At 44.1% G+C, this 24,855-nt stretch overlaps 1 long non-coding RNA gene across 4 annotated transcripts in view; it reads right to left on the reverse strand.

Moving 5' to 3' along the window:
• The window catches only part of LOC149872066 (uncharacterized), a 71,977-nt gene that overhangs the window by 33,042 nt on the left and 14,080 nt on the right, over positions 1–24,855 (reverse strand). The window contains exon 2 of one of the 4 annotated variants that reach the window (XR_016440349.1): positions 1,142–1,315. The exons of the other annotated variants lie outside the window; for them this stretch is intronic. This is a non-coding gene — a long non-coding RNA (uncharacterized LOC149872066). The remainder of the gene's footprint in view (positions 1–1,141; positions 1,316–24,855) is intronic. 4 annotated transcript variants of the gene reach the window in all.

Raw genomic sequence — 24,855 nt, forward strand, 5'->3', positions numbered from 1 at the left:
GTACCTGGTCATCCAGGCTGAGGGGGTCAAAGATGGCTGGAGATGGTGGTTGCTATATGTGGCAGGAAGTCACCTTTGTTTCTCCCCAAAATCTCTGTGCTGTGACAATTTGATTAGGATGGGCCCAGTAGAGGAGACACACCTTTACCTTATCTCTTTAGGTAACCTGAGCTGACTACCTTCCTGAGGGAGGGGGGAAACCTGCTCCCTCTGCCTACTTGATTGGTATCAGCTACCTGGGTGAGCGGCTTCTACCTGGTGGGCTAGAGTCTGCCCAGCAACTAGTGATGTATTTCAAATTGGTTGGCCGACAGCCAACAGGTGCTGGCCTCCATTGGACCAGGTGAATGAGGTCACAGGGGCTATATAAGTTAAGACTGCCCAGGAGGAGGGGGGAGCAGCCATGTGGGGGACTCAGACTTAGAGAGGAGTTTACCATCTGAAACTGGCTCTCTCCCCCAAAACTCATGAGCTAGGAACGGCCTGCCTCCAGAGGGAATCTCCAACAGTCTCTGGATGATGCTTGTGAGTAAGCTACTCGAGATCTGGTTAGCTATCTAGCTGGCAGTAACTCAGATGCGTGATCAAAAGGCTACCTCAGTCAGATTGTTTTGCTCTATGGGATTTCTGTGATATTGCTCTATCTTGTACCCTATTTTCACCGTACCCCTGTAATCAATAAAGTTCTCCTTTGTGACCGGTGTGGGAGACTTATTGAGGGGTGGGTCTAAATTATGCCTAAGAGGCCCCTTAGGTCTGCAGACTAAAGGAGACTTTCCTTTTTGACCCCTGACTTGGGGAACTGCCCATACTGGGTCGAGTACCCATAGGACTTTTAGACCTGTGTTTCCCTGATGACACAGGGCCGAGACAGTCCCTTCTCGGGGTGGTGGCAGCTTACTTTACCCCCAAGCTAGTGAGTGTGCTCCAGGAAGGGGGTCAGCTGGACACGAGGCACCCCTAGGGAGGCACTGGGAGCCTGGAAGGTGGTGGGGCACAGTGAGGTGGGTGGCTCAATGCAGGAGCACCTCCTACTGGCCCGCCACACTATATGACTCCCTTGAATGTTGTTAGCTGAGGAACTGGTGTACCTTAATCATGCCAGCCTGATGGGCTTTTAGGTTTGGATGGAGTTTCTTACCTGTCCATACCCCAAGTGGCAGTTCCATCAACCAGGAAGAACTGGTATCTTGGGATGCCTTTATCACACCTCTTTTTCCCGTAGGCATGGGTCAATGAGAAGGTGTAGCCAGAGCCAGGATGCCATTTCTATGCCATTCCCTATAATTTCTTCCCTGTACCTCACTTTGCTCATCTGTATAAAGGGGATAGAGATGCATATTTGGGGGTGAGATGAAAAGTTTAATTAATGTTTGTAAAATGCTAGGAGACCTTCAAGTGGAAGGCACTAGAGAAGTGCAAAGAATAATTTCTTTTATTAATATTCTAAGTACTTATAACTGCTTCTTACCAACACAATGTATGTCTTCTCTTTTCGAGATGGGTCAGTCTGGATATGGCATTTCAGGACAAGAAGTGGGAGGAAGATGGTGATAGTGTAATCTGAGGAATCTGGATGATAAGAACATGTTTCCAGGGATGTGTCTGCTTGGCACAGCAACACTAACTTCTCCTTTAAACATAAATTTGGTTGTATGATACCAGTGCAATCATAAGTCAGCCACAGAATTCTATTCTCCTGTCACAGCAATTTTTTGTCTCTTAGTTTCACTTTATATTGTTTTCCAGCAGGAAATGTAGATACTGGATAAGTGGCTGCATAAGATTCATATTGACATTATCAGAACCAACTCCCTGAATGAGCACAAAGAGGTAATATTGGCTGCCTTAATGGGACTGGGAAGCAGACTGGGACCTTTCACCTCTATGTCACCAGATCAAGCTCAGTCTAGATTGATTGTTACAAAGACATTCTCATTAGACAGCTTTTTGGCACTCTATGCAAAATGAACTGGGTGAGGGAGAGATGGAAAAATCTTGGTCCAGGGACAAGCATCAACATTATAGATCCATTTCTTGCAGCTGGCATTAGCTGGCAGGCTCAGAATAAAGGCCATTTCATCCCTACAGTCAGCACCTCTGGGAGGGCAAGAGGCACATGGATAAAGCTGTGCTAGAGAAACGTGCCCTGTCCTTGCTGTAACCGTTCAGCCTCCAGAAATTTCAATCTGGGTCCTTCCTCCAATCAAAAATAGAAGAAAACAGACAGATGACACAATGAAACATCAGCAAGAAGGAGAAGGTGATGCTTGCAGGGGTGTCAAAACCTTCTGAGAGAAGCTGTTTCCAGGACTGAGCATGAAGGAATTACTATGAGTAAAATCTTGCCATGGCCAATATTTGCCAAACTATCCTTCTTTACCCCAGGTTTAATAGAGACTTGTATATATTCAATCACTTCTAACCATCTCTGAAACACAGCTCCTATTTGAAAATATATATATTTGTAGTGATAGACTACAATACTGAGGTATTATTTTCTGTCTCCCCCCCCCGGCCAATCACTGTAGTATTTGGGAAGCTCATAATAATTTTCCTCTCATTTCCTCAACACAGTAACCATAGGTGATCAGGATGCTAGAGCCTAAGTGGATCCCCTTCAGGTTTGCATTTGCCAGAGTTTAAATGCACAGGTTTAGAATGGTTTGAACAGGGTCTCTGTCAGGGCCATGTATGAGCCCTGTACTTCCCTGTATTCTGGTGGCAAGACTTAAAGGCTTCCCCCACCCTCTGCAGTCTGAAGCCCAGGTTTGCTGATGATTTCAAAAGCAGGGATGAAACCACAGTCTACAATATCTCAAAGAGCCACAATTATTGTAGGACAGGTAACTGATCTTTTCTTTGAGGGTATTCCAGTGCAAATCCCACTAAGGTGACTAGCCAGCAGTACCCACTCAGGACAATGGGAATGAGGATTATCACCAGCATCAAGCAAAGAGATGCTGTGTACATTCATGGTCCCCAGGAACCCTGTCCCCAGGCCATCCTGGATATGTCTCTAATTGACACATGATTGGGTTGGTAAATAACAATGGGTTTCAAACAGTGCCCTTTTCTGCACACTGTTGAGGTGCAGCTGCCAGGTCAGTGCCACGCAGCTATATTTGAAATTGTAACTGTTGTCCTCAGATAGTGTTTTGCAGAAAAGTAAACTGACCTGGGCTAACACTGTAAGGATTTCAGATCCAGACAGACAGTCAATATCATGTACATGTTGTTTCTTATTCTTTCACTGAGCTTTAAGCTTCCCTGACTTAGCTTCCAATTTCCATGGGGTAGGAACATGCACATGGACAGTTACTGCCAAGAAGGTGATATGTAGCAACACCTTGCCCTTTCTGCCCAATGGTAAGTAGTTTAGATGTCCTTGCCCTCCAACACTTAATGAATCAGGATCAGCTATTTTGACCTACATATGCACTCTTCAACCCACTATTTTCTTAAAATCTTAAATGAGCACATTAACTCTAAGGAGAATCCACGCAGCATAACCTGAAATCCAGAAGATTCTGATTCTGTCAGAACAAGCAGGAAAATGACAGTCCCTCACTGAGAACGCTCTGCCCTCAGTCTCAACCCTTTTAAAATAGGTCTCCTAGCTCTAGTACTCAGCAATCTCAATTGGTCTCAATTATTGTGAAATCATCTGAACAGACAGGCAGATCTCAGAGGTATTACCAAACAAAACACATTCATTCTTCATAGCTCAAAACCAAGCCTCTTAGTTCTTGGGGCTGGGCATCAGAGCTGAATCTCAGAGTGACTCTAGACCACTGGGAATTAGAATAACAATAGTGTTTGACTTCCTTGGAAGATGGATATGGAGTGGATGAGGGAGAAGATGAAAAAGCTACTGCACTTGACCTCTTTCCCAGGGTCCTCTCACTACTCTCAGCCCCCACTCAGTCAGAGTCATGATGACCTAGTCTTTAAGGCTAGGAAGACAAGAGGAGCTTCACAGAGTTTCAGCAACAAAAAGTGTGTCTGTCATTTCAATAGAGTAGACTCCAGGAAATGTCACTGGAGGGGTCATGGCCTTGCCAGGCAGCTTTGGAGGCACTGACCTCAGCCAAACTGCAACAAACCTCAGCTCAAAGCATTTGGATTAATCCTGCCCTGCAGCCCCACCAGCTAACCTGTCCCTGGGCTCCCCAAATAGCCTTGGTAGTACACAACAATCCTGATATCCTGACCTGCAGCACTTCCTTCTGTTCCAGTCCAGGGCTCCTTCTGAATCCCATTCTCACTACTTTGATTTCTCCCAGTGTTCCCAATCCTGATCTCCTCCCCACCACTGAATACCTCCACTTGAGCTCTGCCAACACTTCTCACTTTGGATGTGATCTTGTAGTACTGTTTACCCACAAAGCTTTGTCAGTGCAGTTCACTCCTGACATGCAGCATGACCAGCTTTCCCAGTCCTGGACTCCCCCCACCCCAGCTCTGCTAATGCACCTCTGTTCTAACAAATTCTCAAAATGCTTTATTCATAATGGCTACAGCTGCTAGTCTGAAACAGGAAGCCAGGAGACTGCTGCATGACCTTGGGAATGCAAATTCCATGTGTTTGTGAAGTCAAAGCAAGTCATTTCCTTCCCAGTCCCTCCTCCCTTCTCCCTCTGCAGACGTGCAAGCTGCTGCTAACGGGAAAACACACACACACACGCACCCCGACCAAGCTTTGTCAATGCTAATTGCCAGAAGCTGAAGCCCAGTCATCCTGTTGACTAATTTGTCAGATGCTGCTGACTCAGCATTTGGGGGGACAGTTTCTCTGAAAGCACTCAAGAGCAATGGGAAGTAAATGGCATTTATTGTTCTTTCCTTCCCTTCACTCTCATGTCTGTATTTGCGGACAGTTCCTGCCCTGGGCTTGACCCTGGCTTCAGCAGTGACTTGAGGGCCCTGCTTTCCACGGCTTGTGGGCCTCTCATTAAAGCTTAATGGAATGAGCAAACTCCAGAGGAGAAGGGGGAGGAAAGGAGGGGCATGTATGACCTGAATTGAGCATGTGCATGACTGGGCAATAGCAGGGAGACAAGTGCTGAGCTGAATTGTAGGTGCTGCATGGAATAAAGACAAGGCACATCAACAAACAGGCTCCATCTGGAGCAAGTGTCCCCAGACCTGCCAAAAATATGCAGTACTTTCTCTCTCAGTGCTGCCATTGCTTGCTGTTTAAACAGGAGCCCTGGGTCTGTGCCTAAGCAAGAGTCTCATAGTTTAAAGGAGAAATTCTGCAGGTGACATAGAAGATACGTGCACATTCATGCACCAGTCTTGCATCCACAGAAATGCAAACTCATGCAAACACTGTACAGACACATATGTATTCATATACAGTCATACCACAAACATAAATGTATGCCACAGACACACATGTACCATGTCACATCATAGACATGTACCAGACTCATTCATATCCATACAAACCCAAGCCAAATACATAGACATGTTCATGTATCGATGCCATTTTTGTATCATCATCATTTTTTGTACTATCCTAGCACCAAGAAGACCCACTATGAACTGAAACCCAAAAGTGCCGTGTGCTGCACTACTGCAGAAGAGCTTACAGTGTAAGTGTATGATGGCAGATCACAAACATGAAACAGCAGTCAGAGAAGCACAAGGAAGCAGTGAGGCAATATTAATTAATGTGGTAGGCAGCAATCTCAGCATACCAGTGGCCTGACCTCTCTTAAACCTTTTGCAAGCATCACAGCAATGGAGAGTTCTAGGAAAGGGTTGAAAAGAAGACAACAAGATAGCTCTGTGGGTGTTTACAGGCAGCTCTTCCCAAGCCTGAGGACAAAATGGGAAAAAAAACATGAAGGGGCAGGGGAAGCTGGTATCATGGGTCAAATGGGAATGGGAGTTGTTCTCTTGTAGCTGAATGAGAGATGACTGGTTGGGCTGGGATTGGGGTTTGAAAGGGAAAACAGATAGTTTGTATCTGATGCAACAGCAGAGGTGAGCCAGGAAAGGAATGTATCAAGCAGCCTGACACAGTTAAAAAGATAGGCTAGGAAACCGATAGAAGAGTACCATCGACAAGCACAGGGCTAGATGAACACCTTGCTGGGGTCGTTTGACCCCAGTACTCTTTCCTGCCATGGCAGGGGGTCGGACTCGATGATCTGCTCAGGTCCCTTCCGACCCTAGAACCTATGAAACTATGTGTTTACCTGGAGCAAATGCCTCCACTTCCAGTACAGCATGGATATCAGTGGGTCAGGACAGTAGGGCTGTGCGAGGCTTTGGACCGTGCTTCGGATCTAAAGAAGCTTTGGATGCTTCAGCGTCTGAAGCAGCATGTCTGGATTGAAGCTCTGGCTTCTTTAGGCTTTCCGAAGTGGTTCAGAGCTTCCGAACCGCTTTGGAAAAGCTTAGGAGCCGCCTGGGAGATCTGACCATAGGGTATAATAGGGAATCAATGAAATATCCATAACTTTGTTATTTTTTGTCTGATTTGGATGAAACTTTCAGGGGTGGTAGCCTCTGTTAAAATCATGAAGTATGCCAAGTTTCAAGAAGATTGGTGAAGGGGTTTGGGGGGAACTATACCCCAAATTATTGAAAGCAAAACTCATGTCATGTGTATGTGTTACACCACAGGGGGTGAAAACTGCAGGGGTGGTAGCCTCTGAGGAGACCACAAAGCCTGCCAAGTTTCAAGAAGATAGGTACAGGGTTTTGGGGGGAACTGCACCCCAAATTCCTGAAAGCAAAACTCATGTCATGTGTATGTGTTAAGCCAGTGTAGGTGTTAATGAGTTAACGAGCAGCGATTAACACCTACACAACCACAAACTAAGGAGAGGAAATAATCAATACAGACAATCAACTGCCCCAAGACGCACACAGTTGCACAAGCACCCATGTCATGAGTTGTGCCTATCAGCAGGTAGAGGTGCAGGGCTCCAGAACCTAGAAGCCCTGCACTGATTTCCTCGGCAGGCTGGCAGGCTTTGTGGCCACAGCAGGGGCTACCATCCCTGCAGCTTTCATCCTGCTGCGCCTTAACACACACAGTGTCACCCATGTCACGAGTTTTGCTTGTCTGCAGCTTGAGGTGCAGTTCCCCCCAAGCCCCTGCACTTATCTCCTAGAAACTTGGCAGGCTTTGTGGCCTGAGCAGGGGCCACCACCTCTGCAGTTTTCAGCCCCCTGCACCTTAACACACACACGGTCATTTTTGTCACGAGTCTTGCCTGTCAGCAGCTTGAGATGCAGTTCCCCAAATCCCTGCACCTATCACCTTGAAATTTGGCAGGCTTTGTGGCCTCACCAGGGGCCACCACGCCTGCAGTTTTCACCCCATTGTGGCTTAACACGTACACGTGACATGAGTTTTGCTTTCAAGAATTTGGGGTGCAGTTTCCCTGAAACCGCAGCACCAATCTTCTTGAAATTTGGCAGGCTTCATGCTCTCAGCAGAGGCTACCACCGTTGCAAGTTTTATCCAAATCAGACAAAAAACAACGTGTCCATTTAAGTAGAAAGCCAATCCCACATTGCAACATTCTTGCTATCAATTTCATTTTTACCAAAATTATGTTCAGGATTTTTTCCTTGCTTTTTAGATGAAATATGTTTTATTTTGTCACACAGTTTTAAGTAGTAACTTTCTGTATGAGTTGATATTTTTAACAGCGCAGTATAATATGTGGTATTAAGTTGTGTAACCAAAAGATGATGCTGCAATCTTGTGTTCTGTCTCCCACATTTTTAAATGTAAAGGATTCTACGAGCCTGCTGCTATCAGCTATCACTGAGTTCACCAGTAAAATGTTACTGACAATGAGTTTTCTCTCTCACTGGGATTTAGGGTCAGTTTTTTAAAAGGTATGTAGGCTCCTAAAACCCACTGTTTTCAGTGGACATTGGTAGTTATGCACTCAAATACCTTTTAAAGTCCAGTGTTCTCTCTTTACAGTCTCTTTAATCAGAAATTAAAATAATTCAGACTAAGTACATATGTCAATAACTGCTTTTGAATTTTGGATCACATCTATCCCAGAATCCTAGCATTTATATCAGTTTGTGATCCCTGATTCTGTATTTTGTGAGAGTCTGAACGTATGTTGTAAATTTCAGTATAGAAAAATATTCTGCTACGATGAAGGGATTTGTTCTAGCAACCCTGCTGCTTATTTGTGATCTGTTCTTCCCACAACTCTGTACTTTCTTTAGGGGGCTGGTCTGTGACTTCTCATTATTCATTTCTGATTTATCCTCTATATATCACAGTCTCAGCTAGCTATATCCTGCAGTCCATACTCCATTTTCATTCAGTCTTTACTAAAGCAAACTGTCACTGACTTCAGTAAGAAGTCTGGTGAAGGAAACATTGCAGATTCATCTGAGGCCTGAGTGTGAAACTATGTGAGTGAAGCATATTCTTATTGCATTTCAGTTTCTGCTTTGTGAGGCATGCATGGAGCAGGCAGTATATGTTTCTTTGATGCACCAGGTACCAGAAGTACAGACTTGTTTCTTGCATATTGACAGGCAGAGATTCAGCTCAGTTCTGCTCAGTAGCCACTGTTGAAGAAATACTGGTGTGAATTTGTTTGCAGAACAGTACTGCCATGGATTCTGCTGGAGTTTTATCTGGATCTTGTTGAAAAATTGCTTATCAATAAGATGCAGCCCAGATTTTGAGAACCACTGTCCTAGAGAACTGGTTCCAGCAGAGAAGAAGGTAAAGCTTCTTGCACTGCATCCTGTACCAACCATTAGAAAAGACCAGGCACAACCATATTTTCTCTCTGCTGAAAAAATTCCTTGGGTTTTTCAGAGAAGTTTGAGTTTTGCTTGAGAATTAACCCTGTCTTTCTTATTTTAAGACACATTATTTCCATTTATTGGTGAAAGGAAATGGCTTCTGCTTCCACCAGCTTCTCATAAGGAAATTATCACTGTTAGTGAAAAGCTGAGCCTGGCAAAAGGAAGCCAAGAGGTGGCTTTGTAATTCCAGTCAATCTCTCTCTCTCGCTCTCTCCTGCCCTCCCATCCCGTTCCCTCTGCTCTGTCATACCCCAGTATTCTATTAGCTTTTTCATTAGTTGGGAATCAATTATTTAAATTTTAGAATTTTAAGGCCAGCAACTGATATCCACAGGAGCTGCACGTGGATCCAAGACACTGTATGACGGTGAACTTCTTGTTGGCCACTACTGACCTGCCCTTCAATCCCTGCACAGGATTAGATTCACAAATCAGCAGTTTTCTGTCCACTCAGTGTAAAGCTGTGCTGTTAGATTCCCAATTCCTTCCTTCCACTTGAGAGAGCACCAGGCTTCCCCTCCACCCATTTTCAGTGGTGGTAGCTTCTTAACCTAGTAGAGTCAAGAAATGTACTGTCCCCTTCCCTTGGCTGAGGAAAGAAACCATTAAGATACTCTCGCAGTCTCAGTTCTGCTCTGTGTCCGTGTTTAGTAAAATTAAAGGTCTTGCCTGTTTGAACAGGCTTTCAACAAGCCAAGTACTCTGTTTCTGTTGTTGTGGTTTCCAAAAGTCTTGGGAAGTCCAGGCAATAATGAATTTTATCTCAGATTGGCCACAGTGCGCTGCCTTGAAGGAAGGCAAGAGTAGGTTATAACTCCTCCAGGCTTGGGAGAGAAAAAGCACTGGCCCAAAGATCCAGGTTCTGAAAGATTTCAGTAGGAATTGCTTGAAAATAAGGATTCATGGCCCCCTTTATTTTGTTCATGGCCCCTTTTATTTTGTTTTCACCCACATTGTGGTCACATGTCACATCAATCTGGGCTGCATAAGCCTGAATAGAGGATGCTTCAGGGGCCACCAAAGCCTGTTCCTAGAGCAGCTTTAACAGAGGTCTACAGAGCTTTACAAGGTACCTCCTGTTCCTTCGGCTAAAAACACTGCTGTCATTATGGTGCCTAAGGAAGATAAGACCTAAATGTGAACTCCCAGCATGGCCCATTTACTGTCAAGGAACATTGTCCAGTGGTTAAAGCAGTGGACTGGATATCTGGACTACAGATTTAATATAATCATTCAGTGGCAATGCCAAGGACATTGCTGATGCTCTCAGCACTACAGTACCAAGACACCAAATACAAAATGAATAGCTGCACTGCAGTTCTTCACAGAGGACCTTGCTTTCCTCAATTCAGTTCTGCTGCTATTCTGGCAAATCTCTTTCTCTCCACAAATCTCTTTCTCTCTCTCTTCCCCTTGACTGTCATCTGTTAGAGTCTCCCTCTGTGACCTTGAGCAACCCCTCAGAGCCTTGGGTTTCCCATCTGGAAATAATAATAGTGACCTACCTCACAAAGGAGTTTTGACACTTAATGAATTCATGTCTGGCTGTAAAGCACTTTGAGATCTGCTAGTGAAAACTGCTGGAGAATGGCACCCTATTATATTGATGACTATATTCTTCCTCCTTCAGACTGCATTTCCCCTCAGATCAGTTTTGTCCAGTGCCCAGACCTCACAGGACTTATTTTCCCCATGCAGCGTTTCATAATACAGGTTATTTCTGTATCCCAGCTTTTGTACGCTGGCTCTCTAAATCCACTGCAATTCAGGAAAAAGGGATTCCTCTTCATCCTGCATACCCAGAACACACAATCTCCTTCCCTGTGACCAAGGCCAGAGAGGGTGCTGCTGCTCTGCTCTCTGCATTGAGCAGCCTCCTAAAATGTTTCCTCTTCCCCTCCCCCATATCTCTTGCCATGAAAACAAGAGATTACGTGTGAGCTAATCTTGTGTAGAGACCTTATTAAATAAATACAACCGGTACTAGGTAGCTTGTTTGTTTGGGGTTTCTTTTTTTGCCTTTGCTATCTTTGGAAAGCTAATCCCCTGGAGCTTGCCCAGAGATTTCAGTCACCTCCAAATAACACTTATGAATAATCTTAATAAATCCATCTCCTAAGCAGCAGGCGCTGCTGCCCAGCACTGAAGTGTGAAGAGGCCCTCAGCAGCGCTGCAGTGGCTGACATTCTTGTTTATTCCAATCATAAATGAAAACCAGCACTTGTTCAATAAATTCTCATATCTCCCAGAATGTGTCCTCTGGGCAGCTGATTGAATAGTTATGCTTACAAGAGGAAGGTGGTCAGAATAACATGATTTCCTTTCCTCCTCCTTCTCCCAAACTGTCAGCTGAGCTCTAAACCAGAGGGCATGTGTCCAGGAAAGCAAACAACAGCTGTAAAATCTATTGCCAGATTTTCATCTGCAAAATCAAAGCTCCCGCTCCTCTGTGGAAATAATGTTACTACCATAAGCCATGGAACCTGGGGATATAGAACACAAAGTTCAGGTGTCTGATCTGGTGATTAATGCAAAAGATGGGGAGTCAGGACTTGCAGGTCCTTTGTGATTCAGTGTCTGAAGCCAAGGAAAGTCATCAAGATCCAGATCTATTAGGCAGGATTTAGGCACCTATATCCAAAACTGCAATCCTGAAAAGCCCTATTCTATTCCTGCCTAACATCAGCAGCACCTGAAGCCTGTAGGTGCTTATGATTTTAACATTTAAGTTTCCCAGGAACTTACAGCTCTACTTTTGGGCATGCCCAGAAGCACCTCAATCATGACCATGGAGAAGCTCAGTGCCATTTCACATTTATGACGCATTAGGATTCAAGAACTAGGCATTCCTCCACCTACGCAGCCTGAGAGTCTTGATCCAGTGGGCGTGTTTAGTGCATGCCTACTAACTTGGACTCCACACAGTAAGCGTGAACAGCTGCCACTTTCTTTCATAACAAGGCTGGACAAGGAACTGCTGTTGCCCTCTTTATACAACAGCTCAGTGATTACAGCGCTCGGCCAGGACACGGGGAGATTTTGGTTCAATCCCATTCTCTCCTGGGAAACATTCAAGCCCATGTCTTCTACCTCCACCAGACAACCCTAACCAAAGTGTAAGTTATTCTGGGATGGAGCTAGGCTGAACCCCTCCCATAGGAGCTTTTTCACTTTGCACAGTGGATAATTCTCCAATAGGGTACTCCCCTGAAAGAGGTGAACCTGGGTTCCAGCCTTTGCTCCAAGAACTGCTAGGTTTTTACAGTTATCAGTCATTGGATAAAAATAGATAAACAGGCCTTGGAGGAGGGACTGGAAGCTAGGTGCCTTAACCGCAAGGCTGCAGTTATGCTCTCTCCTCTTTCCTCTCTCTGGCCCAGTGAATGTTCACTCTCCTGTGCAAAGTGAAGCAGCTTTCATAGGAGGTGTTAAGGGCATCTGCCACCTCAGACCACCCTCCAGCTCGGTAGAAAGGGTACTCTGCTAGGAGGTGGGACATGCAGGGTGGCATGAAATGAACCCAGGTCTCCTGTGTCCTGGCTGAAGGCTCTCATCACTGAGCCGGCGTATAAAAAGGAGCATAGATTTCACAGACATTAGGAACTGGAAGGGGACCTTGTGAGATTATCAAGTCCAGCCCCCCTGCCACAGGTAGGAAGTCTGTAGGGATCAAATGATCCCGGCAAGATAAACCTCCAAACGCCTTTTAAATAAGTCCAAATGAGGTGCTTGCACTACGTCCAGGGGGAGTCTGTTCCAGACCCTGGACACTTGGACTGTGAAGAAGTTTTTCCTTATGTTCAATCTAAATCAGACTTCAAGGAGTTTGTGGCCATTGGACCTTGTTATTCCTTGGGGAGCTCTGGTGAGCTACTATTCCCCCAGATCCTGATGCATTCCCCTTATGTACTTACAGGCAGCCACCAAGTCTCCCCTGAGCTTTCTCTTCTCCAGGCTGAAGAGTCCTATGTCCCTCAGCCTCTCCTTGTAAGGTTTGCTCTCTTGGCCTTTGATCATACTGGTGACTCTCCTCTGGACTCTCTACAACAACAGCTGCAACAGCAGCTCCTCCTCCTCCTCTGGCTGTGTTTTAAGAGTGACTTCTCAGTTGTTTTTGAAAAAGAAGGCTTAGGTGCAGGAAGAGAGTCCAGGCTGCACATCTGGAATAGAAGACAGCACCTCCAGTAGCACTAAGATGCCCACTGAGGTGGACAAAAGGACATAACACTGTCCTCATCCTTTGCAATGGGCCACTTTGGGCAGCTCCCTTTTCAGAACATGCATTACATCCTGAAACACCTAGCTTTCCCCTGCACACCAGACAACCCTAGGGAACCTAACACAGGATTGTGAGTCTGTGAAGGTGGACAGCCTCTGAGGTGCTATGATGCTGAGCATTACAGTGTTTGAGTCCCTTTGGGTCTAAACCTCTCTGTAACGGTTTCCTAATTTATTAAAGAGATCCATATATCCATTGTGAGGGCCATCTCACAGAGTTATTTGGAAGTTAATAATAATATGATTAACTCTTAAATCACACTATCATATTCAACCTGCTTTAGAAATATTAATGAATGAATCTTCACAATTCTTTCTTAGTTACCATTATTACACCCCAGTGTGACTGATGGGGAACTGGAGAACAATGGAGTGAAATTACTTGCTCAAGATGATATACCAGAAGCAAGTTTTTTTGTGTTCAAATCACTAGCCTGTGCTCCCTTCTCCAGAAAGCTTTATTGTGCTCCATTTCAAACCTACCAGCAGATCTTTAGTTTAATGACTTAATTAGTGTTTATTATGCACTCAGATACTGGCATGACAGGCACTATGTATATTTCTACATCATCCTGTCTATATGCCTCCCTTCAGCTGGCTGACGTTTGGGGCAGCTCCCTTGTTCTACCAGCAATGAAATACAATCTGGCCCCAGTCTTCCTGACTGCCTTTCAATTTTCTGAGTTTCATGGAAGCTGAGTGATCATCACACACCAGAGCAGGGCAGAAATTAATCTTAGCAAACAGAAGAAAAAAAGCACTTGGAAATGATGCCAGGGTCTCAGCCTTGATTACGTTAATGGAGAAATGAGGCGGGTCCCAGCCCTCAGCCGTCAGAAATAAATAAGGAAGATTTGAACTATTGATGCCCATTAATACTGAAACTGGCATAGAGAGGGTTGGGCTGAAAGAGAGAATCCTGTTTCTAATACAAGCTCATCCTTCCTTACTGCCATCCCTGCAGAGTCAAAGCAAGGTCAAGCCAAACACTAAGAGAATTAAAGGGCTTGTATTTTTATCCTACATTAAACTTTTGGCCTCACCCTCTCCAGCACCGATTAAGGTTTTACCAGCTAAACCTGCCTCCAAGATGCCAGTGAGCCACTGGGAACCACAACTACATTTTGGAGAGGTTCTTTTTATTTTTTCTCTCTGTAAGATTTTGAATCATCTGCTTAGGGGCCAAAATGAAAAAGAGACACACTAACCAGAACTGCCCACAGGAATTCACAAGGCCAAAGCCTTCAATGAGTTGGAAAAAAAGGAAGGAAAAAAATGAGACAGGAATGCAAAAGAAGCACACTATGGAAAGGAGCCTGACTATACTAACAAGTGGGCTAGATTAATTTTAAAAGATTGCTAAGGGGATAAGAGTTGGAGAATGACAGGAAGCTTGAAAAAAGGAAAGGAAATAAATAAAGAGGACAAGAAAGAAAGCAGAAGGGACTGGAGACAAGAAACATAAGGGAGGAAAACTAGGAAAGAAGTGACACCAAGTTTTTCTCATTTGTATTTCTGAATCCTGCAACCTCTTGCTAACCAAGAAATAAATTAAATTGCAAGACTTGTCTCTAAGTTTATTATCTTTCTCTTACTACATATTAATGGGAACACGCATATATGTGGATACAGACAAAGACTGAAACAAATAAGGAAACATGCAGAGAAATATACATACACAATGAGAGACAAATATGGAGGCATATAGATACATATGGACAACTAAACATAGTACACACACACGCAAACACATGCACAGCCATATACACACATATACCACCACCAATAAAACTGGCAATAAGACACATTTATAGAGATAATTTCCCTTTAACTGTTGGCTCCCACTATAAGGATAAAAACACTTCATTCAGCTTGCCAGAGATTCTCCTAGTATGTCATTATACCCCAACACAGCAATATGGAAAGGCACTCCATCTAACAGGCTCTCTCTCTCTCTTGCATCAGCTGTGAGTGAACACACCCATCCCAACTATGACGCTGCTTTGCTGTGAATGCTCAAAAAAGGCAGTGCTAGAAAATAAAGAATAATTTATGGAATTACAGGACTGGTTTTACTACCATTTTCCCTTTACTGCCTTAATCCCTCACTTTCTATTTTATCTATCCATCTCAAGGTCTTTTGGGGGGTCTCACACACAGTGCCACTGACTGGACACAGAATTGCAGTGTGCAGAAGAGAACTGTATCTTAGCTACACGAACATTTACTGTACATTCCCCTTCTTCTCCCTTGCCCCCTCCCCCCGAACATGTGTTTTTCTCAATGACAAAGTTGACACTGATACTGCGTGTTGGGTGGCAAAAGCTGCAGACTATTTCCCATCAGTCTATTTCTGGGCCAATATAAGTCCATGTGCATCAGGCTGTATATATATTTAACTCCACATGTTTTAATCTCAAGAGGTCAGGAAATAGGAGTCTGAATGCCCTTATTATGGCAGATCGGAATGTGTTGGATTGTCCACATTGTCAGGCAAGGGGCCCTGGGTGATGAAGGTAGTGCTGACATCATTGTCTCTTTTGGGTTTTGCCTGGAGCTGCAGACAGAAAAAACAGTGCAGTCAGTAACCCTTTCCTGCCCCAAACTGGACTCTGCCTGGCTCTCTACTTACCACTTTCTCATCCTCCTCCTGTAAATAGAGCCAAGATGGACTGCAGGAAAAGCTGCTTTCCAGCATCCGAGCAGAAAATACCCCTTTCTGATGATTTCCTTTCCCAAGAAATAAACCCTATTAATTTCTCCCAGAAGGAGCTGAGAACAAGGGAAGTGCTTCATCTGGGTTTCAGAGAAAACAAAAGCACTTCATGAAACCAGGGGCATTTATCTACACAAATATACAGACTGACACATTTGATTTGAATACAGCTTATGCTTTTTACCTAGAGATCAGTAGAAACTATGTAAAATTTAACATTTAAACATTTTAGTTCTGAAGCAATTTTTTCAGACTGGAGAAAATCCCATGCTTTTTTTCTTCAGCCCATGTGACACAGAGCTTCTCCCAGCTGCACTTGGACCTTCAGGTAGTTCATTGAAGAGTGAATGGCCCAATTACTGTTGACTGGAGTCTGCTCTGCGTTCCGGGCAATGCTGCTTCTGACCTACACACACACACACACACACACACACGAGCAGGTACCTACAATGTCACAAGAGTCACTGCATGTCATATAGCAGCCCCCAGGGACTTCAGGGGAACTGAGAATGCAGTACTGGGTCTGAGTTGTGACCCTGGGGACAGAAATAGAAACCCAGAACAGTCCAGGGGCTAGCCCTTGAGATTTTCAGGGAGGAGGGGGGCATTTAATTAATATTCATTATGCAAAGTCCTAAAAATCAGCATACATTTGGAATGTCATGGTGCATCCAGGCATCATGGCATGGTTTTTAGGCTCTGTGACAGCCCATCTCCCCATTTTAAGCTGATAACAGAGCAAGTTGGAGTACCTCACCCAGCAAGGTTTATGCAGTAGGAAGATTTATGGCTACCACTGAAACACCCTGTTCCTGTGCCTCCACCATTTCCTTCACCTTACTTCTCATGGAGTGCATCTACACATTCATTCATGTTCTTTTGCTACTGTGCATTGAATTTAGTACCTCTAATGTGAGGAACTAACTAAATGTGCATCAGGATGCCCTAATGTGCAGTAGCAAAAGCACACACTTTTTAGTGATGCTTGATGGATTGTGCGGTAGCTTAATTTTACTGCACATTAGTGTATTAACACAGTTTTTGCCATGATGCTCTAATGTGCAGTAAAATAGGCTACTGTGCATTAAAGCGCATGTATAAATGTACCCAGGTTGAAAAAAACAGTCTGTGACAAGGATCTGAATCATACAGTTCCAAGTGCCAGAATCCCTGATTATCAATAACGCAGGGAGGAGATTTTTGTTCTTCTCTATTTGGCTTTTATTCTAACACAGAGGAGAAATTTAGAAACCCCACTCACTCCCATTTCACAGAACACAGAGGGACTAACTCTCTCATCTCTACTCCCCCCATTAATGCCAGGGAATCGTACAAAGAACACTGGCTTCTCCTTCCCTCCCCCTGTTTGGCCTCTAGATTACAGCATTCTCAGTGTGGATTTGTCCATCCATGGGCTGTGACTCCCAGGCACCACAGAGTCTTTTATCAGAATAATTTCAGCCCTGACTTTCCTGGCTTTTCTGGGGTTCCAGTCAGATATTTGATACAAAAATCATTTATATGTTTAACTTTTCAGAGCAGGAATCTTGTCTTTTTTCCCTGCCTGTAGATGTGTAAAGCGCAATATGATGAAATGCTATAGCATCATTGTTCAAATTTGTGCTTGTGTGCAGTTGGGAGGGGGGAGGTTTTAGATGAGCCGAACTTGAGATTCATGGACCATGCAAGTGAGAAATGGAACAGATTTTCAGCCTCATCTTCAGCTCCTCTGCAGCACTAACTATTGCTCTAAACCAGGGGTGTCTGTGGAGCCTGTTATCCAGCCTGCAGAACTGCCCATGGATCTTGGAGTGGTCCCACATGCCACGTGCATTACGTGCTGGATCAGCCCAACACATTGCATGTGGTGAACAGAGCAGAGGCAAGGCTTGCCCGAGACACATGCTATATGCAGTGTTTGTGTCGAACTGGCCCCACATGCTGGATCCCTGAGCATGCATGGCTAGTCTGGCCCACAGACCTGCCTCATGCCATTCACCCAGCCTGCAGAGCCTGATGAGTTTGACACCCCTGCTTTAAAGCAGCAGCCCTTTGCCAGCTCAATGCTACCCATTACCCTGGCTCCACATAGAGAAGAACCAGGGAAAAGGGGAGAAGGCAGAACACACAGTGCTCTGCTGATGTCCAGGTAGCACTACAGTGCAGCTGGGATTGTCTGGAGCAGCCCTGATACTCCTTAAATTCTTTGGGGGCCCATATTAGCCCCAGCTAGCTCAGGATCAGAGGAGCTGAAAGGAAACACATTTCCTGTTATCCTCCTCAACTGCCAGTTTTAACTCATCTAGGAATCTGTATTCAGGTTGAGCATGAGCCACTATTTTCATGTGTAACATGTATTTAGGTAACACAGATGTACTTCAGTATGACTGTCCTGTATTTGTGTGGCACATGTATGGGGAAGATGTACATACAATGTGTGCTTTTGTTTGTTTACAACAGTGAATATACACTCTGTAAGCTGCGGGGGGGATGGCTTCTACCAGCTCCAAAAGAAAGCTATATGCATGCTTTCTGTAAAATCAAAGTAACCCCTTTGGAGGTCTGGTCTTATTAGCAAAAACTAATTCTCAAAAAATGCTACACGTGCCCTAGGGTCAGCTTCTTCTATGGTTTATTTCCCCTCATAAGATTCCTCCTTTTACAACCTGTCTGCCTCCACTAAAGAAGCATAACCCCTCCTTGCCCCTTATATTCATGGTGGAGTCTAATGAGCCAAACCTGCCCTGAGTGAGTCAGCAATAATTAAGCTGAGGCTGGGGGTGGGAGGAGGATAGCGAATTCTCTCCATTATAAATGTGTACGTGCTGGGTGTAATATTAGAGATGGTTTTATATTTCTGTGGGTTGTATACATGTTTTTGTGTTGCCTGTACAATGTATGCAGGACAAATTTGTGGGTATATGTGAGTGAATGCTGGGTGGCAATTCATTTTGTTTTCGCAGGAGTCACCAGAGGGTTTTTGTTATTTTACTAGGAAGGGGTTAACTGGAATGCCCTTGCTAAGCTTCATGTCTCCTTGCATTCCAGGGTAAATGGTGTTTTGCAGAGCCTGGTTACCTATGGCAACAGCAGAGGGGAATATTGCAGGCGAATCTTCTGAATCACAGGATTTACAGCCCATATGTTTATTCTGCAGTGAAACACTTCCAGCTCTCAGCTTCTGGTGTGAGCCGGGGAACCGCGAGAGGGCTTTGCAGAACCATTTAAAAGTCATCATGAGTTGGAAGCAAGAGATTTTTAATCAAAAGACTACTTCAAAGAAGGAAAAACATAGCAGAATTACAGCAACCTTCAGAATGGGCCATATTAGCTGTATACATACCTACGTTCCCTACGCTGTTCAAATGCATTTATATTCAATCATGCAGATATATTTTACGCTTTCTGTATAAGATCTCAGACTGTGCTGCAGTCATTTACGACCAATCAGCAATGCAAACTGGCTCTAAGGTTGGCTTGGCTAGCTACAGCAGGATCACCTCAGCTTGGGGAGACTTCCTAGTGCTATAAAGGCTCTTACAGCACCCTATCTCATTATACCTGACCTCTTTGGTTCTTGGTAACTGAGAAACTAGAGTGGTCTTCACGTACAGTACAACATACTTGTATTGTCGGTATGCTCATTAGTATTTGTTCCAGTGGCTCTAAACTTTGGGAATTGTATAGATCTGAACTGAATTCCAAAATCCTCATGGGGAGCAGGGGAGAGAAGTGGGGAAGGGATGCTTTGCATGAATTGAATCACCCCAGTCTCACCTAATCTTGGAAGCCAGGCAACTCTGGGCCTATCTAGTATTTGGGACTCTCAAGAGGTCTCCAGTCTAGGTAGGTGCTTAAGGATTTATAGGGGTATAGGTTGTAGCTGTGTTGGTCTAAGGACACAGGCAGACCACGTTCTTTGGGTAAATCTGATATCTTTTATTAGACTACCTCAAATAGTTGGAAAAATTCTTTTTTTAGGATTTATAGAACACTTATGAGAAACTTAGTCCATAGAAACTGAATGAGTAGACTACTTTAGTCCCTGTTGCTGTTGCTGGGCTTACAAATGGGAACATAAGATCTATCCGTATTATATGTTACAGCATTCAAAGTAGTGATGCAACTGCAGTGAAGATTAAATTCATATAGAAACATGCAATTTACAATTCTCTGTCTAGAAATGTTCCCATATGTTGCTGCTGCTCTGGTGAGCAAGTTGCTGAGTGTGCCACATGCTAATCTTGATGTCCAAGGGGAAGAACATTGGTCACGCTGAATGAGAAACTGGACATTGTAAAGGGATATGCTGTGTATTTGCTAGCAGACCAGAAGGCAGGTCATTTTTAACTGTACTTGCTGTAACCTAGGAGGGACTTGCCTTGCTGGTAAATATTTAACAGTCATAAAGGACTGTTCTGTGATGCTGTCTATAGAGACCCTTTCAAAGATGCCATTGTTCAGTGCTGCAGTTGGAATTATGTGCTCTGTGAGGAAAGGAAATGGAGCAGGTCCAGAGGAGGGCCACTCGCATGATCAGGGGACAGCAGGGCAGGCCCTATGAGGAGAGGCTACGGGACCCGAACCTGTTCAGCCTCCACAAGAGAAGGCTGAGGGGGATCTAGTGGCCTGTTACAAACTAGTCAGGGGGGATCAGCAGGCACTGGGGGAGTCCCTGTTCCCCCGAGCACTGCCAGGAGTGACCAGGAATAACGGTCACAAGCTGGCAGAGGGTAGATTTAGGCTAGATATCAGGAGGCGCTACTTCACGGTCAGGGCAGCTAGGATCTGGAACCAACTTCCAAGCAAAGTGGTGCTGGCTCCTACCCTGGGGGTCTTCAAGACAAGACTAGACAGTCACTTTGCTGGGATCGTTTGACCCCAGTACTCTTTCCTGCCACGGCAGGGGGTCGGACTTGATGATCTGCTCAGGCCCCTCCGGACCCTACACACTATGAAACTATGAAATACAAGAGAAAAAAATAAAATACAAAAAAGCTTAATCCATAGGCTCTTCTCTATCCATGAGAACCCCCAAGAGCTGAGACCTGAGTGCACCTGTTGTGCTAAGATTGTGGGGTTTTCTCTCCAAAAAATGATTGATTAAAAATAAATAATTTATTTTTAAGAATTTATTTCTCCTCAAATTTGTTTTTTAAAGAACCTGGGTATATTGATCAAGTGGTGATTTATTTGTGAGATGCCCTTGAAGCTGTGGACTTGAGTAAATAGTAATTCATTATAGAGGTAGCAACTGATAATGCAAATTGCAGAAAGGAGGGTAGGAAGAATCCATCCCCTGGATGGGAGCTGAATTGCTATCTAAAGTAAGGGAGTAAATAGCTAGATAGACAGTCTCGCTTTCTGCTACTTGTTAATACACCCATCACCATTGTATCTAGGTACTAAATACAAGATTCAGACTTGGATGACATCTGCATGTTTTGTTTTTCATCTTTTTTTTTTAAGCCCTCTATGCAGCAGGGAGGATTTTATGAAAAGGGTGGGTTTGCATTATGCAGCAAACACAGTCAGGCTTCAGTTCATTTTGATCAGACTAGTTTGGGAGGGGGAAGCTTTTCCCTTACAAATAAATCACTGAATTCTGTTTGCTTTGCCTCTGTCCAGCTGGGATTTTAAAGGTTTTAGGAAAAGAAAGGAGACAATCTGCAAGCAGAAGGAGTTCTGGTTGAGGAATGGAGAGTAAAAAGAGCTTTCATTCAGTGCTGTTGTGTGTGTTAGTTTCTCATTCTCCTCCATTTCCTGAAAACAGGGCTTGGGGAAAAAAGCACACAGACACATAACATTTTTCCATTAGCAGAGCAAGCAGGAGGAGGTAATGGGCTTGGGGGGAGGGGGCGGTAATCAGAGATCTGCTTAGTCTTCAGAGAAAGAAAAATGCTTGGGCGCCTGCTTTGCCATAAATTGCATCTGGTGGTTGGAGCTACAGCAAGTTATTAAAGCGACTGCATTAAAGTCATAATTCAGCAGGTCAGCAGCAAGCACACTCTGCAGTCCCTCCTCCATCATCCCTCCCAGCCCCATTTTCTGAAAGGACTAAACACCAGTGGCCTGAATCAGCTCTTACTGCAGCACTTAATGACTTTTTTTTCCTTTAAAGAGGTGGGGAGAGAGAGAGAGAGTGCAGGAGCACATAGAGAATTGAGGTAATTTGCTGTGGAGACTCAGGGGGATGGAGCTGCCCATCCAGGTCTGGCTGATAGGAAAAGAAGGAATTCCACATCCCAATTTAGCCTCTCACCTGGTGTGTGAAGCTGTGACAGCAGCAAGCTACTAGTAACACACTGATTCAGGGCCCCATCCATACACTGTCTAAAACCTGCTCCCAGCGTTCTTGTTGCACAGTAAAAGGATGGCGTAAAAAGCAGGCAACCATCATGTTTTTGGGTGGGTTTTGCAAGTTTTGAAAGGGAAACGTTTGCTATTGTTTGATCTTGCTGAAAGAAAGGATTGGAAACTAAATTTCACAAATACCAAGATGGATGCCAGAACAGCAAGATCAAGGGCTGTATGCAGCCAAGTTAAAGAAAACCATCATTTCTAAGATCTGGAGCTGACATAACAGAGGCAACATTAAACTCTCATTTTGTTTTCATCTGTTTCTAAAGTTCTTGTTCTTTGTATGCTGAAAGCTTCCCCCAAATAAAAGCTGCCAAGGTTATTTTTGTTCTAAAAATATCAAATAATAAAAAAACCAGTACCAAAAGGTTCAGAAATCTTTTCAATGACAAACCTGGGTGTGTATGCTCAAGGAGAGAATTTGAGAAAAATAAAGGGCAATAACAAAGCAGATTTGAAGCTCATGAATATAGAAGCATTACTAGAAGTCACAAAAAACATTTAAAACCTGATGCAAACCACCCAATGGAGGTCATTCTAATTGCAGCTTGGGGCCCCAAATGTGCAGTGCCCCTTTGGTTACATTTTGGTGATTAAATCAATGCTTTTCTCTCATCCTGAAGGCCCGGAGTGCCCTGGAATCACCCTTGTACCATCGATATATAGGAAAGAGCTTTGGGGCTCTGTTTTCATTGGCCTGACTTTGAAGGAACCGCGGGACAGGTCTCTCAGGCCACAGGGCGCCTTCCTTTCTTCGGATGTTAAATATTTTCTTAATGAATCTAAGGAGGAACACTGGAGCAAAAACTGCTGAGATGACAAGTAAGTGCATGAGGTCATCCAGTGATGCCAGCTGAACTAAAGCTCAGGGTTTTCACTGTCTATGTGCATGAGAGAGGGCCAAGTTACCAGTCCCAGTTTTCTTGGGGGCAGCAGGGAATTGCTGCTGGCTACAAGCCTGAATATTTGGTACATTAGTTTTATCCTCCTTGAAAATTCTGTGTTGTCAACATTCTTCGTGTGCTGTTTGTTTGCTACTGATAGTATAAATACAACTCTTTTATATATTCCCGGCATTTTGGTGTAACCTTTTTCTACTGCCTACTTAATCTCCAAAACAAATTGCCACACTACTCCCTTGGTGTGTGACAGCCACTTTCACTTGCAAGCACTAAAGGCACATGCAATGACCAACTGCCTGCTGTTTTTTGTTTTGTTTTCATTCCCATTGAGAATTTAGTATAGGCTGGTGATCCCAGAGGACTGAAATCCTCTGTTTATCCACAGAACAGATAATGGCAGGGCAAGCTTCCCATATCGCTGCCTCCTGCCAGTGTGACTCAGCCCTGACCTGGCTACCATTCATTAAGGGACAGAGTGGAGTTCATTCTTTATGGCCCATTCAGTCACTGGCCTTTCAAGCAAGGGGACAATTTAGCACCAGTGTTGATGACTATTTTGTGACAGAGACACCAGCCAACGAGGAATTGCACTGTGACCCACCAAAATAATTTTGGGTGCCTGAATAAATTACAGGTAGCAAAAACCTGTCAACCTGTTGGGCCAAGGCCAGTTTGGAACCAGTAACTTAGACTTAAAACACTCTACATCCCACTTCCTAGGGCTGCATAGGGCTATGTGTTTATGACAATCCACAGGAATGCTTTCAAGAGGATATATTTTTCATTGCAGTCTTATTGTTAAGACCTTGTTGTTTACTCATGTTTGCAAAGCACTTTGAGAATGTAAAGCATTAGATAAATGCTAAGCACTACTAATATCACTATTGTAGTTATTATTGTTTTTACTCCAGTCACCAAAACAATGAGACTGATATTCTTGTCTGTGTTCTAAAATTTCCCCCAAAATGGGAAGGTGTCATTCAAGCTTGCAATGTCACAACAGCAAAATTATATCCTAGATATTATTTTCACTGATGTTTCCAGCAACAAGGGGGCAGCAGGGAGCCTCGTTCAAATCTGGAAATAGGCAGGAGCCAAAAGAACTACACCGATACATTTTTTCCATTTTATGTATTTATTAACCCTATCCTTAGAACAGTGCTAGATACACCATCCCTTAGGATATCTGACTCTAGAATACAGGTTTCCCTTGCTTTATGCGGGTTCTGTATGTGCAAATTCGCTCTTACGCAATGACCCTGTTTATACCAAAAATTTGTTGTACGAGAGGTAAATTCACTGTTGTGTGATCAGTGTGGTGGAAGCCCACAATCAGCTGCTTTGTGCAGTGCATTGTGGGAGTGACGTGTACCAAAATATAGTCTCCTGTGTGGATCCGTGTTCCTCACTTGTTGTCTGCAATGTGTTTCTGTAGCTGCCATCCCTATTATGATAGTGCCCTCTGCTTGTGTGTACTGTCTGCTGTTGATGAGTACCAAAATTGTCTTGTAAAAGCAGGTCTGAGGGTCAGTACCACAAGTCGTGGTCTTGGAACATATCCCTATTTGTTACATTGTAAAGTGGGTTCCCTTTATACTAATTGGAGTTATGCCATTTTCCAGGAACACATCTACAGCATAAAGTGAGGGAAACCTGTACATAAATCCAGGAGAATGTACCTAACTGTATATTAGCCTTTGAGTAGGTGGACTGGATGGATCTTTTCAATCTCCGTTTCCTAGCTGTATCCAAAACTATTCTGGACATAGACTATTTTGTTATCAT

This window comes from Crocodylus siamensis, chromosome 2 (assembly GCF_052110815.1).
Source record: "Crocodylus siamensis isolate JL-2025a chromosome 2, ASM5211081v1, whole genome shotgun sequence".
NCBI classification, from domain to species: domain Eukaryota; kingdom Metazoa; phylum Chordata; order Crocodylia; family Crocodylidae; genus Crocodylus; species Crocodylus siamensis.